The following is a 10,809-nucleotide window of genomic DNA, read 5'->3' as shown; positions in this document are numbered from 1 at the left end:
ATATTTTGTCGGCTGAGTAATCTTGTCGCGACAAAACATTTTGGCGGCTAAGTAATCTTGTCGTGACAAAATGGTTTTTCGGCTATGTAGTCCTATGACAACAAATTGGTTTGTCGGCTCAAATTACTTGTGTAGACAAAATAATTAGTTGGTTGAATCTTTTGTGAACAAAAACATTTGTTGGCTAATTAATTTTGTGCCGACAAAACATGTCAAGTCCAATATTTTCTAATTTTTAATAATATTTTTAACCATCACAAACAAGCAAGCTTAAGAGATCGAGAAGGGGCGTGAATGAAGAATTAATGTAGGAACAACACAAAATTCATGTAATATAAACTAATGTAAGGTTCACAATTCGGTGTAGTTACAAAATACAAAAATATCTATGTTTTCATTTCGAGATTACTATAATATAGATAAAATATCCTTAAGTATCACCATTCTCACTATAGTCCTCATCAAGTTGATATGCAGCATCATGAAATCGGGAAACGATAAGGATCATCATGAAACATTCCAGTATCAAACAACTGTAGAAGAAAAACAAATTAAAAAACTTGATTAGCAAACGTTAAGGGTGCTAAATATCATTGACATTAAGGAACGCAAGGCCACACTAGAGTGGTATTTCTAAACAAATAACTTATGAAACCATAAATGTGTAAACAACAAGATAAAGATATCTACTAATCAAGTTAACTTACCAACGCCATGCAGCATCACAACCTAGCAAAATTACATGTTTAATAGATACCAGGTAATAATCAAGTTAGCATCAATTACTTATATGTCATTCATCATTGTAAACAACAAGATAAACATTATAAACAGCAAGGCAACATGATTATCACACTCTGTAAACAAGGCAGCATGATAAGTAGATCATATAAATCCTTGAAAGGTCTATAAGTTATATAAACATAACAATACCAATCACCTAGCTAAGTAGGTTATAACTCTAGAACATAAGCATATGCACCTGGAAACATAAATAAACTATACTAAAGCATCCTAATTCATCATTGTTTATAATCTTTATCAGTGTAAACAAGAAGATATAGACATCTACTAATCAAGTTAATCCTCAAATATCAAAATTACCTGGTGTGAATGATCCTCACATTGGTCTCCATGCCGTGCTGATACCAGTTGTAAGCTATCTAGCCCAGAATTCCACTGAGCCATAGACAACCTGCAAGTGTTATAGAAAGGAAAAACAAATATGTCAAACCTAGACCACAATATCGAAAAATTACAGTGGAAATCTGGAATTAAAGTCAAAGGACATTGTTTTCAACAATATCCCCAAATCTTGCTGAATTTCTCTCAATGACTTCAATCTACAGTTGTTACAATTCTGGCATGGGCACTTAGTATAACCCTCAGCGTTGACATGTTTGCTTGCACTTTTCAAAAATTCTGAAATCCCATTTAAATATTCCCTACTCACTCGATTCGGATTTCGTATCCATTCCCTGTCCATGGCATATAAAGTATCTACTCCCTGTTTACATGTTTACAAATTTAATTTTACATGCAACATTCATTAGGACCAGCAATCAAACAATGAATAAGATAGGCTGAGGGTGACGGTGTAACAACATACCTTACCAAAGAAAGCAGCTAGCCTAGAATATAATCAGATTCTTCAGTATATAAGCCCAGCCTTGTAACCGCCCTCTGTATAGGAAAATTGAACAAATTTAGAGAGAGATATATATATTCCAGTAAAAAAATTGAAAAGAATTAAACCCTGATTCCACCAATCCATATATAGTACCCAGCCACATCCCCCACCCCGCAGAAGGTAAAACAATTGCAGATGAGAATTAGAAGGGGAAGAACCCACAATATACTCGAAAGAATCGAAAAAAAAAAATTAAAACCCTAAGAGAATTACGCAAAAAACTGATGGGTTTATCCATCAGAAACGTAAATTGAAGATGACAATTAGGAGGGAAAAACCTTTTTTAGGATTTGACTTTGACGATGGTTTCGATTTCCACCGGAATAAGGCTGTCGGTCTGTCTAATTGCAGCGACGGAGATGGAGGTGGAGAGGGAAAAGGATAGGGAGAAGGAATGGGACGGAGAGACTAATTCTTAATTTTTTTTCTAACTCCCCGCGTCTATGTTGATACTGCCCTTTTATCCCGCACGGCTCTCCTTTTAATTTGTTAAATAGCGTTTTCTTAAGTTTAGAATTGTGAGTGACATGCATGGTACATTCAAATAGCACTGGCCAACAATTCGTGCATTTAAATTTTGTCTTATACTGATTTCTAATTTTAATAGAGGGTTCTGATTCAATTTTTTTTTCTTATGTATAACAAACGCACCTTTAGAGTTTATTTATTCTTTCATTAAGTATAATATAAGAATTTGTGGTATCCACAAGTGTAAATATTTTAAATTGAAGATCGAGCTCATTCATTATATTCATATAGGATCAAGGAGTGTAGCTGTAAAAAATCATCAAAATCAGAGTTAAAATAACCGTTAAATCGTGATTTTTCGTTTATAACCGTAAAAAAGTTTTGTCTCCTTACATGATCTCTGAATGTTTGTATTTTGCAATTTTTGGCGTATGCGATCTCGAAACATATATAAACAAGTTTGACGGTTGGATTGTTGAAATTAGTTTTGTATAATGCGTATCCCATGAAAATGACAGATTCACTAACACTTAGAGTTTATTTATACTTTCATTAAGTATAACATAAGAATTTGTGGTATCCACAAGTGTAAATATTTTAAATTGAAGATCGAGCTCATTCATTGTATTCATATAGGATCAAGAAGTGTAACTGTAAAAAATCATCAAAATCGGAGTTAAAATAACCGTTAAATCGTGATTTTTCGTTTATAGCCGTCAAAAAGTTTTGTCTCCTTACATGATCTCTGAATGTTTGTTTTTTGCAATTTTTCGCGTATGCGATCTCGAAACATATATAAGCAAGTTTGACGGTTGGATCGTTGAAATTAGTTTCGTAGAATGCGTATCTCATGAAAATGATAGATTCACTAACACTTAGAGTTTATTTATACTTTCATTAAGTATAACATAAGAATTTGTGGTATCCACAAGTGTAAATATTTTAAATTGAAGATCGAGCTCATTCATTGTATTCATATAGGATCAAGGAGTGTAGCTGTAAAAAAGCATCAAAATCGGAGTTAAAATAACCGTTAAATCGTGATTTTTCGTTTATAGCCGTCAAAAAGTTTTGTCTCCTTACATGATCTCTGAATGTTTTTTTTTTGCAATTTTTGGCGTATGCGATCTCGAATCATATATAAACAAGTTTGACGGTTGGATCATTGAAATTAGTTTTGTAGAATGCGTATCCCATGAAAATGATAGATTCACTAACACTAAGAGTTTATTTATATTTTCATTAAGTATAACATAAGAATTTGTGGTATCCACTAGTGTAAATATTTTAAATTGAAGATCGAGCTCATTCATTGTAAATATTTTAAACTGAAGCCCTTTTGTGACGCCAGCATTAGTGTCGCTATTCCAATCCGACATTACATTGTTTTATGTCGGATTTTTGCTAAATTTCCGACAGAAATTGGGTTTCTTGTCGGTTTTTGCTTCGCCACTGATAAGGTATATTGTAGTAGTGGGTGTTGGTACCAAGTAACAGATTCATGATAAAACGTTCAAATATTTTAAAGGATTTTTCGTTAGTTTTCATTTTTTATTAAAGTGTAACAAGGTATGTTTATATCTTTCGCCAAAAAATTAACCAAAAATTCATGTTTACATCTTCCGCGACAATATTTCCGGTCTTTTTAAATTCATGGTATATAACATTAATTTTATTAAATTTCTTACTCCCGTGTCGACGACGAACTGCAGTCCTCTTTCTGGCAGGTGCTTCAGTAGGTAAATCATTATGAGTATCATCAAGTTGGGATCCTGCTGCACCTTGGGATTGAGTGTGATGAAGAAAGGTCCCGTTCGGACCACTCATGGTTTGGGAACGAGTACAGGGCAAAGAAGGTATGGTGTTTTCCCGCCAAGGTCGTGGAGGATCAATGTTTCTTGGCTCTAGTTGAGGAGTATCACTCCTGGTCGCACCACCCATAGAATGAGATTGTGTGCGAGAAAGATAAGTCTGCCTCAAAAAATCAGGCCTATTCCTCTCTTGACGAAAAGTAGGAGGAGCTCCGATAGCAGATGTAGACCGTGACTGGGATGGCAGAGGCGGGATTCTTGTTGACACAAAAGGTCGTTTCCTTTTTTGGCTAATCATTGGCATCTACAAAAAAAAAAAAACCAAGTTTAAGTTAAATGTAAATACATATATGCAGTGCATTAGAATTCATTGGTAAGAATAAACCTGGTTGCTTGTGGTGCAGCTTCTGCAAAAGTATGGAGACGATCGTGAGAGTTAGAGAAGGGAGAGAGATGATAGAGGCGTGGATGAGAATCAGTTAAGAGTGCAAGAATCGTAAACCTAGGGATAGAAATCCTCAAAATTGTTTCTGAGCGGGAAAGACCCTGCCAAATTGTTAGAAGATAAATAAGAATTCTTATCAAACTGAAATCGGATGGCGTGAGCGAAGAATGTGGGGGGGGGGAAGTCATGAGCAATTGGGATTAGCATGCAATTGGGAGGGAGATCATGAGGCGACAAAATAGGAATAGCATGCAATGGGAGGGAGATCAGGCAATTGGGGGATGTGAACCGACAATTGAGGGATGTGAACCGACAATTGGAATAATAGAAATATTATGGGAGGGAGATCATGAGGCGGCAAAATAGGATTAGACAGAATATGGGAGGGAGATCATGCAATTGGCAGATGTGAACCGACAAAATAGGTTTGGATTGCCATGGGAAATTTATAAGTTTGTTCTTATAATTATATGTTATGTTTTTAGAAAACTTGGCATGCTTGTCGAATTAGAATGGATGATTACATACAACTGTATTCAAATTTACAATTGTAATTGACTAATAATTGATCATAACCTAAACCAAGTTATCTGTTGCTAGAAAGTAGTTTGGAGTTAGAATTGATAGGAAGAACTTTTTCAAACACTCACATATTATGAAATCAAATTGTCAATATAGATTATTGATGGCATAAAACTACAATCTAGAAATATGAAATGCTAGATATCTCTTTATCTATGCTCCCGTTCATATAGAGAAACAAGAGAGAATGATAGCATAAATAGTTGCCAAGAGCTTGGATTGCGTTCCCGGGAAAAAAATGGATAGGTGCACTGGTGAACACCTCTCACGTAGAGTTATTAATACCTTGCCAATGACATACTTTATTGCCTCTCTAATCAATTTGCCGATGAAATACTTTGTTGCCTCACATCATCGGCTAATATTTCAATATAGCGGGAAAAGTTCCCGCCAAAGTTTACCCGTCAAAACAAAATTTGTCAGGGCATCGAATTTACGCCTACAAAATGATCGTCGGTTAACGTTTCAATTTTCTTGGCTAAGATTGGCATTGTAAATTGGTTCTAGTGTAAGTATTCAGCCGACAAATTAAAATTTTCGTCGAGAAAGGACTCTTGTGCCGACAAAATTTTGCTTTGTCGGCTTATAATTTGTCGGCAAAATTATAATTTCTAGTAGTGTGCAGAAGCATTGAAGCTCTAGAGCTACATGCCTATTGGTATTTTTCCCTTCAAGATTATTGTACAAGACATTAAAAACGCTCAAGAAATTAAGGTTCATCATTGATGAGGGAATTTTTCTAGACAAACAATTCATGGAGAGGTTCAAAATATCTAAATACTTTAAGTTAGATATTTGAAATAGAATTTCTTCAGAGAAGTTTTGCAGTTAAGATACAACACACGAAAAAGTTGCAATTGGCCGATCTCAGCAAGTATACTACCACGAATGTTACTCAATGGAAAGTTAGATGGTATGCGTGCCATATATGTTGAATTTTCGATTGTGCCGCCCAAGATGGGAAATTCAAATTCATAACTGTCTACTGGAGATGCATTCACCATTAACATTGGTAATCTACAAAGTTGTTTTGGAAAAATCACTTGAAATTTGGTTGGCTGACAATTCCACATAAAAGAGCTTCGGAAGAGTCCCCAACCAACTTGGAATTGACGCTGTGATTTGATTACCATTCAGCTACAATATCTCTAGAGTCCTTTGGTTTGACAACCAACTAGGTATCTGACCAGTTAGCTCGCAGTCATCCAAACCCAATACACGAAGATTTTGGAATTTGTAAAAATCAACCATGTCATCATCAGTTGGTATTGCCTTGCGGTCAAACAAACCGCTAAGGAAGAGTGTGTAAAGACTTTTTATCTCAGCCGTTCATTTACAAACAAGAACAAATCGAAAAACTTGTAGAAATTCAAAGTGTTCTTCATCAATCTCAGCTGAAATGCTTACAATCAAACACTCCCTTATAAGTTTGTTGCTGATTTCACCCCTAGTATCTCCTTGAAATATGAGAGCTTGTCCTTTGGTAGAGCTTTAGTAAGGATATCTACCATTTGCTCTTCTACTAGACAATCTCATTCTCATTTTGTTGAATTGCTTCTTGGATGATGTTGAACATCCTGTTTATATGCCTTATTTTCTGGTGGAAAACAGGGTTCTTAGCCCTTGCTGTTGCTAAAGTATTGTCATAGAGTAACTGAATTGACTTAATTTACTCCTCCCAAATCCTCTAGCACAAATCTCAACCATTTGGCTTGAGAAGTTGCCTCTGCTGTACTAACATATTTTGCTTCATTGATGGAGAATGCATATGTTTTGCTTGATTGATGCCGAAGAAAACACATATGGGCTAAGGTTGAATGTATATCCATAAGTACTCTTTATATCATCTTCACTTCTAGCCTAATCACTATCACTATAGCTTATGAGTAAGGCTGATTTTCCCTTGACATATTCAATTCCATGATCTAAATTTCCTTGGATGTACCTCAAGACCTTTTTTGCAGTTCCCATGTGTTTCTTAGTCAAATTATCCATAAACCTAGAGAGTAGACGTGTAGAAAACATATGTCAGGCCTTGTTGCATCCAAATAGAGCAACCTTCCCACAATCTTCCTATACTCAGCTTCATTTACAGCCTTACTACCATCAACTTTGCATAACCTATGATTCACAGCGAGTGGAGTCAAGCCCCAACTTACTTACAATAGTTCAAACCAAATTTCTCAAGTAGCTTCAATGGATATTTATTTTGATGAACGAAAATGCATTTGTCAGTTTGAACTACTCCCATTCCTAACATATGATGTGGTAGCCCAAGGTTTGTAATTTCACAGTGTTTCATCATGTCACTCTTGAATTCTTCAACCATTGATAGACAACTCTCAGTATAAACCAAGGTCTGTCATTTCACAGTGTTTTGTTATGATATAATTATTTCAATACTAAATTTTCCATAAAAATTTTAATGCCTTGTTACTCTTCTTGTTTGGTAAATTTTCCATGCCAATAAAAAAATTGAACTATTATTAGCACTCCAAAAAATCTCATTTGCACTTATAAGTGTTTTTTTCTTTCTAAATATAAAAAGTTTGGAGTGCTACTAATAATTGCCTAAAAAACCCTTAAATTTTCTCCTAGTAATTATATTGCTATATTTTATCTTATTTCTTTTAAATGTCTTTAAGGCCCCTCCTAAGCTAGGTTTCTAGCTCGGCCACTGAATCCAGGCATGGTGAAATAGGAGTCTATTTGATCATACCAAGCTTTAAGGGCTTGCTTTAGGCCTTAAAAAGCCTTGTTGAGCTTATACACTTTGTCTTCTTCATTCTAAACTACAAACCCTTGAGCTTAATCTACATAGACTTCCTCTTTGGGTACTCCATTTATAAAAAAAAAGATTTCACATCCATTTGATATAGGCTCCAACTCTTCTGAGCTGCCAAAGCTATCAATGTTCTTATTGTGTCAAGCCTTGCAACTGGGGCAAATGTTTGATTGAAGTCAACTTTAGGTTTTTGAAAATAGCCATTTGCCACCAATCTAGCTTTATTCTTTGCATTGTGCCATCTACATTTAGTTTCATTTTGTAGATTCATTTTACACCAATGACAGGTTTGCTGGATGGTCACTTTACTAAGTCCCATGTGATTCTTTTCAATCACGTCGATCTTAGCCTGCATAGCTTTCTTCCATGAGTCATATTGATCAGTCTCTTCATAGTTGTCAAGCTCCAGAATGTATATATTGCATTAAGCCACTATTTCGATGGTGTAAAGTCTTTTAACTTTATGATAATTCCAATTCTCCTTATGAGGTAGAATCACCACCATCTTGAGTCATTTAACCCTAGAATTGAGTGGGGCTGTGACAAGAATGTCTATCACTTCATGTTCTTCTTCAATGTGTATTCTTCCACTTTCTTCATTCTCAGTAGAAAGTGGCACACTGATACCTCTCAGTGTTAGCTTTCCAATCCCAGCTACCATTTTCATCAAATACTAAATTTTTAGGTAGTACAATCTTCTTAGTAACAAGACTAAATAACACGTACCCTTTCTCACTTGTGCCTTATTCCATAAATATGCACTTGTAGTTGTTACTCTCCAGCTTGTGTCTTAAGTTTGAGGGAATGTGTACATAGCACAAAGAACCAAAGACTTTAAGTTGAGCTATCCATGGTTTTCTGCCACTGTAAGCCTCAAATTGAGTCATTTTATCTAATGTTTTAATGGGACTTCTATTTTGTAGGTAGACTATTGTTTTTGCAGCTTTAGCCCAAAACTGATATAGCATGCCTTCTTTAGGAAAAATTGCCTTTGCCATTTCCACAACAATCCTATTCTTTATCTCAGCAACTCAATTTTGCTTGGGAGTGTATTTTGTAAAATGTGCCCTATAGAAAATCATAACATGATACCTTCTGAACATTTCACATATTAAACTAATCTAGTTTAATGTAAGGGCAAAGATATTGCATCATGGCATCCTCAAATGGCTTATGAACTTCCTTGTAGTCTGCTAGGGCAATTGCGGCGCCAAGTAAAGCTCAGGCAAAATTCGTGTTTCTAAGCCCACTAGCATCCACTGGAACAACAATATGATTTATTGAAGGTCTAATCACAAGCGAAAGTTGCATTCCTATTTCAATTCTAGTTGAAGTTGTCAACAAAAGGGTGTTAGCTCATGAAGGTGCCTCAACAGGTTCGAGTAGGCTTGTTATCGAAGGTATCAGAATTGGGATAAAATGAGATTCAGGGACTTGAACTTCATTTTAGAGCAGCAGCGAAGCTACTTCCTATTGCAAAGATAGAGATTTGAGCTTGGATTCATGTTGTTACTGTTGTATCAATTCATGAGATTGGAAGAAATGAGGTTAAGACTCTCTTATGAGAGGTTATCGTGCAAGTGTTTTTGGGTTTATGTTTGTCGGAGCAGCATAACGTCTCTTTCTTCTCGATAGTGAAATTATTCATCCTCTTTAGGATTCTAACCCATGAGATATCACCCTCCTAATCGCCATCGACTACCATGATATCCTTAAATCAATCATTATCTTGCCAAGGAATATCCAAGATATACAACGCTCATATAAAGTTAGGTCTTGGCATGACATAGTAATGGCCATCAATGCTTTTTCGCACATTATACAACATCCTGAATACTTGAAGTCCAATATTAGCCCTGTACAAATGATTGAGTAGTTCAAAGAATGTAACGAGCCTGAAGGCGGCTGGGGCCAAGTTGTAGCTTACCCGAATACATTTTAGAAGATCGGATAGAGGGAATCTCAGGCCTAATCTAAGTACCATGGATGGATTTTAGTGCAAGGACGTCAATGATCAGATGAAGCAAGCGGTTCAACATGTATGTCCTAAGTTCCCACTGAACCCTAAATTGGTTTAAAAGTTCTTGATGGCTCTGAACGAAGGTATGGCCTTTTTTCTTGGCTGCATACCTTCGTTAATAGGAGGTTATATGAAGAATTGTTGGATGATTTTGAATTTCTTCTAGAAGATGTGGCCATGAAAGAAAACTAAAGGGATTGGAAAGTTTTTTAATGTACAAGTGAATAAGTTAAAGCCTTTTTTCTTTGAGCGATTTGGGGATTTTTTTAGAAGATGAAGGGAAACGTTTGTGGTTATGTAGGTGATATGTTGCAGAGTCATCCATCTATTGAATGCATACCGACCTCTCTTAGGATTAGCAAATCCAATAGTTAGAATCAGTTGATAATATTGGCAGAAGTTTCTCATTTACGTGCACACACAACAAAGGCAAACTTTATCATTACGACTTTTATGGCATGATACTCAAGATAGCATGCCTAAATCGGCAACGACTCATCTACTCTACAAAACTGGATCACCATATGGAGATAGAAAAATAAGCAGCACGTATTCCAAACTTACTCCGAAAGGCATGGTCTTTAGATAACTATCCATCCTCAAGAGGAACAAGCTCATTTCAAATACATAGTGAGGGGAAATTGTGGGACCATGGTTTTCTAGGGCCGGAGTAAGGTAGATCGGAGTATAGTTACCTCAAAAGTTCAATTATAGACTTAACCGCTCTGAACCGAGTTAGATTAATAGAGTAGTGATGTCAACATCATCCTGTGGAGAAGTGGGCGAAGTCTGAGTGACTTCACTAAGATTGACCATGCTTGTTCCACAAGATATGGGAACCTAATCCAACACGAAATTAGCCAGCTTCCCTATATATGGAGTTTCTACAATCTAGTAATTGACATGCGCCGCACGTAATCATTGTCCTAAGAGGATGAAATATCTACTCCTAAACATCCTTTAGGGTTCTCCCTTAAAAAGGTCTTTCTCCCGACTGGTATAAATACA

General features: G+C 35.9%; 1 long non-coding RNA gene across 1 annotated transcript; it reads right to left on the bottom strand.

Moving 5' to 3' along the window:
- Nucleotides 1-315: 315 nt before the first annotated feature.
- LOC108175326 (uncharacterized) lies at nucleotides 316-2,116 on the bottom strand. Its single transcript, XR_011575678.1, has 4 exons — nucleotides 1,969-2,116; nucleotides 1,610-1,683; nucleotides 1,105-1,195; nucleotides 316-533 (listed from the first exon to the last, which is right to left on the bottom strand). It is a non-coding gene; the product is annotated as an uncharacterized lncRNA (long non-coding RNA).
- Between the last annotated feature and the right edge of the window lie 8,693 nt (nucleotides 2,117-10,809).

This window comes from Malus domestica, chromosome 14 (genome assembly GCF_042453785.1).
Source record: "Malus domestica chromosome 14, GDT2T_hap1".
Taxonomy (NCBI): domain Eukaryota; kingdom Viridiplantae; phylum Streptophyta; class Magnoliopsida; order Rosales; family Rosaceae; genus Malus; species Malus domestica.
The sequence above is the reverse complement of the archived record's forward strand: the minus strand, read 5'-3'. Positions and strand labels throughout refer to the sequence as shown.